Source organism: Hevea brasiliensis, chromosome 9 (assembly GCF_030052815.1).
Source record: "Hevea brasiliensis isolate MT/VB/25A 57/8 chromosome 9, ASM3005281v1, whole genome shotgun sequence".
Classification (NCBI taxonomy): domain Eukaryota; kingdom Viridiplantae; phylum Streptophyta; class Magnoliopsida; order Malpighiales; family Euphorbiaceae; genus Hevea; species Hevea brasiliensis.
In genome coordinates, this window is record NC_079501.1 from 51630593 (window position 1) to 51637067 (window position 6475).

Genomic DNA, 6475 nt, shown 5'->3' on the forward strand with positions numbered 1-6475 from the left:
GTATTGTGAGATTGTGAAATGGATTTAAACTCTTATTGACATATACTGTCTTTTGAATTCAACCATGATCTGACTTATTGAAATTTATTGTGATGTTGAGAAATGGAGTTTAAATTCTGGTTGACAATTATTGTCTTGAAATTAACTATGGTTTTAAGTATCCACTATTTATATGATTTATGAATTGTGATTTAAATTGTATTTGGTTAATGTTGTGCACCACTGAGACATTGTCTCAGCGATAGCTTTTTATTGCTGTCGCAGGTAGACAGACAGACAGGGCAGCAGACTAGGCTGCTAGTACCTCCAGCGAGAGACTACCGGGTATAATGAGTATACCAATATTTTGTATTTTGTAATGTAATGTATATTCACTGTATGTATATTTTGTTTTTGGTTTGAGCAGTTGTAAATTCAAATTGTACCTTGAAGTTGTAAAATAATTATGAGTTATTTTGGCTTGTAAAAATTGTATTATATTTTCTTTATCTCAGTCTTTGAAAAATCACTGTGGTTTTAAGTTGATAAATATGTTGTGTTGAGAAATATGTTGAAGTTGAGATTTGGAAATCTATTGAAGTGCTTTTTACAGGTTTTCTGAAGAACTGTTTTATCCAAAATATAGATGACAATCTGCCAAAATTTTTACAGAAATTCCAAATAATCCAAATGAGTTAGCTGTTTCACTTAAGTTCACAAAAGTTTTTAACACCTGTAAATAGTGCTCACCACTGTAAAAGAAGTAAGAAAAGTTTTTAAAATCCCTTGTAATGTATTTAATGGATTATCAGTAGACGGAGTTGGTAATTCATTAGGTATACTACGGGATCATGTTATGCCTTACAGAGGGGTAGGGTGTGACATGTTTTAGTGGTATCAGAGCAAAGTTTTTAAATTCTGTTTTCACCTGTTATTTGATTATTCTTTCTTCATTGTACAACTGCTCAATATCATTGTTTGATACATACAGTACATTACATTATAAATATGCACTAACGGGAGGAAATCTCCTTGTGTTATTGGTTCAGGAGATCTAAAATCCTCACATTGACTATGGAAGAGGGTGATCGTTCAGTCGATCAATCTATTGAGGCTGAGGTGCAAGGAGATGCCCCAGGCCTACAAAATGTTAGTGGTTCAAGAAGACCACCGCAGCATCGCAGCTTTCTGCTCGCTTAGCAGATGGCTGCAATGTTCCAACAAATGGCTGGCAATGTACCTACTCAAGCCCTAATACAGACACCAGTGGTACAACCACAGTCTCCTACTAGGCAATATGATAAATTGATGAAGTATGGGGCTACAGAGTTCAAAGGGACAGTAGATCCTCTAGAAGCTGAACAGTGGTTAGAGAGGATGGATAGGGTATTCAAGAAACTGCATTGCACAGAGGAGCTCAGATTTGAATACTCAGTGTCTTTGTTACAGGGGGATGCTTATGATTGGTGGAAAACCATTCCCCACAGTCTGGTAGAACCAGCAGTATTAACATGGAATGACTTTCTCAGGGAATTCAGACAGAAATATGTCCCTGATGCTTATGTAGACCAGAAGCTGTAAGAGTTCCTAAGTCTGAAATAGGGGGGTAGATCAGTAGCTGAGTATGAAAGAGAATTTTCCCGCCTTAGCCATTATGCAGTGAGTCTACTCTCTACCAGCAGGGAGAGATGCAAGAGGTTTGAAACTGGCTTGAAGCCCAGTATCAGAGTACAAGTAGTCGGCTTCAAACATACTAACTTCTCTGAACTTATTTCTCAAGCCCTAGAGTTGGAAAGAATTGAGATTGAGACTGCTCCTGAGAAAAAGAAATCAGAGAAGACAGATAAAGAGGGAAAGTCAGTAGAACAGAGTTCCAATGGTTATACTGGGAAGAGGAAGAACCATGGGGGACATGGCAGAGGTGGCAAGAAATCTGATAGGGGAAGATATTCAGGACAGAGACCTCCCCTATCTGGTCAGCAGAGTACCAGAAGTTCCTACCCTCCCCGCCAATGTGAAACTTGTGGAAAAAATCATGGTGGGATCTGTTACAAGGCTATTGGAGCCTGTTATAACTGTGGAGGCATAGGACACTTTGCCAAGGACTGCACCAGTAGTCGCAGAGTTGGACCACCTCCTACTACTGCAGAAGGGTCAGTTCAGAGCCCTGTCACTAGAAGTTCACAACCACCCAGCAGAGGTAGAGGCAGGGGTAGAAGTAACTCAGTAGGCAGCCAAGGCACAGTGAAACATTCAGAGCAAGACAGTGCTCCGGTCAGAATGTATGCAATGAGACAGAGGGAAGAGGCCGAGACATCTGATGTTGTGGCTGGTACCTTCTCAACTTTTAACCAAAATATGTTTGTGTTATTTGATCCAGGCTCTACCCATTCTTATGTGAGTGCTAGCATCATTGATTGCATTGCTGTTCCATGTACAAAAATGGACTTTGAGGTGCTAGTAACAAGTCCACTAGGACAGGAAGTTAGGGTTAATAGAATGTATAGAGATTGTCCTTTGGTGATCCAAGGACACACTTTCCTGTCTGATCTCATTGAAATGCCCTTCAAAGATTATGATATCATCTTGGGCATGGATTGGTTAGCTAGGCATCATGCCATGATTGACTGTAGGCTGAAGACAGTCACTTTTGGCCTTCCTCAGTACAATGATGTGGTAATACATGGGGAGAGGCAGTTATTGCCATCAAACATCATTTCGGCTGCACTAGCCAGAAAAATGATCAGAAAGGGGTGTGAAGCCTACTTGGCACATGTGGTAGACACCCAAGTGGGGAGTCCAGTATTGAAGGACATCCCTACAGTACATGACTTTCCAGATGTGTTTCCTGATGAATTGCCAGGATTACCTCCGGAAAGAGAAGTGCAGTTTGAAATTAATGTTATGCCTGGTGTGGATCCAATCTCCATAACGCCATACAGAATGGCACCAGCAGAGTTGAAGGAGTTGAAGATACAATTGCAAGAATTACTTAAAAGGGCTTCATCCGCCCTAGTGTGTCACCTTGGGGAGCACCAGTGTTGTTTGTTAAGAAGAAGGATGGTACTCTCCGCTTATGTATTTGTTAGTAGTATGCCCTAGAGCATATCATTTAGTATGTATCTTGTACATATTTTTATTAATAAAAGGCATTTCCACTTTTCCGTTTACATAATATATTTATGTGTAATAGAAAAGGTCCATTGATATTTTGTTAGAAATATTATTCTTAAGTTGTTAAGAATATGAGTGACAATATTTCTAGCACAAAGTATCATAAATAGGTTCACAATCGAGGATACTTCATAATAAGGACATGACTTATCCAGAAAGATTGTATTCATGTTTGTTCCCAAGTTATTTATATGAGATATAAATAAGATGGAATGGTGAGTCTCATGCCATATAACAAACATGATAGGCACTTATAAATGATAAGTAGGCCGAACCAGTGACACTTATGACAAGCACATAGAGTTTACTCTTGTCAATGTTTTGTCATAAATCATATCAGTGCATATAATCTTTAGACCTGAGATAGCACAGTTATCTTGTATATAGGTAGTTTGAGTTTGATACTGCTTTCATACTTGTACTGTGTATGGGTATATGGGCATGTGTTGGCTCCTACTATTTATATATGGAGGTAGGTGTTGATCAAGATGGAATCTGTTCCTCTAAGTAAATAGAGATAAAATCCTATGTTCATTTAATTGTTCCTGATGTTTCAAGTTCCTGGCCAGGACAGATAGATTTATTCAGAAAAGAGTTTCTGATGAGAAAATCTTTTAATCAAGAACTGGAATTAAAAGAGAACATAATATTCATAGCAAATGGAGTTTGACATAAACCATGACTCCAGCTTGAGTTGGGATTTTGTAACAGAGAGATTCTAGTGCATGGTAACATATGATTATAGGTTCATTTAAGGTAAACCTTATTACTAATTGGGTGGCCATGGCATGCTATGCTAGGTGTTAACCATAGTCTATGAGGTGCATAAAATGATTTAGAGAAATCATTTATGGTAAGAAAGAGTTCTAATGATATTAAGAGTTGATATCATGTCTCATTGCCAATTAGTGATGAGCCTAGTAAGTCACACACATACACAAGTTATCACCTATTTAAATATGATTTAATTAATTAATTAAAGAGTTTAATTGATTAATTAAATAGGTTTAGTTTGCAATTAAATTGCAAAGTCCCTAGCATGACTTGAAAGTAAATCTAGATTATTGGATGTATAATATAAGTTAAATTTATATTTAAAGTGTTTAAATATGAATTTAATTAATGAGAAATTAATTAATAGAGATTAATTAATTAATTTATATTTGATATAAATTAATTAGAAGAAGAAAAATAATTATTTTGAGTTGAGAACTCAAAATTAAGACACAGGGGCATTTTGGTCATTTCACAGTGTGACACGTGGCACCATGAGATGGTGACACATGGGATTACACATAAGCTTGCCAAATGTTTTTTAATCATGTAAGATGATTAAAATCAAGATTAAATATAGGTTTGACACTTGGCACAATGTGATTGGGTCACTTAAACCTAGAGCTAATCAAAGGGTGACATGTGGCAAGGGTTTAATGTGTTAACCTAGCTATATAAGTGTTGTTATGAGAAAAATAAAATACAACGAGCAGCCATACACCTTTGTCACGCCACTTTGAGGGTTTTCATCTCTTCTTCTTCATCTCTTATCAATTCAAAGAGATTAGCCATCAATCTCTTGAATTAAGAACACTAGAAATTATTTCTAGTGTCCTGTTTACATCTTTAATCTCTTAAAAGGTAGAACTTGATTTTCTAATTAATAGAAAAAGCTTTAGAAGCTATTCAAGGGCTGCCATAGGTGTTCTTGGTGTGGACAAGCTAGAGGGACAACATCTGGTGTCCTGAAGACGAATCTCAAAGGCGCAGACACGCTGTAGTGCATCAAGAGGTTAGTGTAATCGTTCTTGATTTAATCTAGGGTTCTAAAATTAATCTGATTAATTTTAAAATCTTAAATGGCAAATACAGATCCAAAAACATATTAAAAGAGTTTTAATATGTTGTTTATCATTAAAATCAAATAGATAAAAATAAATCTTGCATGATGCATGTGACCCTAGGTGAAAATTTTTGAATTCAATGGTATAAACTTGTGTTTTTCACGCTTCCGTTCCTTCAATTGGTATCAGAGCCACTATATTTGTCATTTAGATTGATGTTTATATGATTTAATTGTGTGTTTGATCATGAGATCAAAATTTTATTGCTGGTTGCAAAGTCAAGGTGGCGGCACAAATGATGAACACCATGGTGCGCATGGTTGATGCATCACAATGGTGTGCAAGGGTAAATGGATGGTGAATGTGCAATTGTTGTATGATCTAAGATCCATTTTATGTCAAATTAAATTGTTTAATTAGAATTTTAATCACACAATTAAATTATGATTCAAATCAGATTTTTAAAAATTGTTTGAATGTGATTCAAATCTGAATTTTAAAAGTTGTTTGAATGTGATTCAAATCTGAATTTTTAAAGTTGTTTGAATCATATTTAAATCTGATTTTTTAAAATTGATTGAATAAAATTCAGATCTGATTTTTTAAAAAAGGTTTGAAAGTGATTCAAATCTGATTTTTTAAAAAATGTTTGAATGTGATTCAAATCTAAATTTTTAAAGTTGTTTGAATGTGATTCAAATCTGAATTTTTAAATTTGTTTGAATGAGATTCAAATTTGAATTTTTAAATTTATTTGAATCATATTCAAATCTGGATTTTTAAGTTGAATATGAGATATTCAATTTAATTTAAGTATGTATGTTTTATTTAATTGTTAAATAGTGATATGCATGATGGATGATCATGGACTATAAAAGACCAATGCGATTGGATTTATTTCTTTTATGTTTCTTTGGGATTGTAAATTAATTAATTTATTTTAATTTATTTTGGGCATGTATTATTAAGTTTGTAATAATTTTTGGGTTGTAATTTCATTTATTTAAGTTCTTGTAAATTCGCCTTGGTATGCCAAGGATTACTATGTAATATTGGATTGCAAGAAGTTCAAGGAGGTCAAGAGCATTGGTGGGACCAGTGGGAGGAATTCAAGATCAAGTGTTGATTATGTACTCCTTTAGCAACTCTTGTAAAATGAATGAATGAATGAAATGCACCTAGGAATGCCCTGATTCAATTCTTGGTGGCTCAGAATTGAATCCCTTAGAAAGTCCATGATCATACCATATTTACTGCTTATCCATGAATGCATGAGATGTATGGGAATGTATGCAATTATATGATATATGCATGCTAAATGGATAATGTGCAAAGTGAGACCTTAATAGTAATAAGAATGACCATAAAATCTTCCAAAAAAATGATTAAGTTGGAAATGCTATAATTAAAGTAATTATAACATAGGCCCTCCATTGGGGCAATTATTTTAAGAAATTTTAAATAGTTGCATGAGATGCAATTAA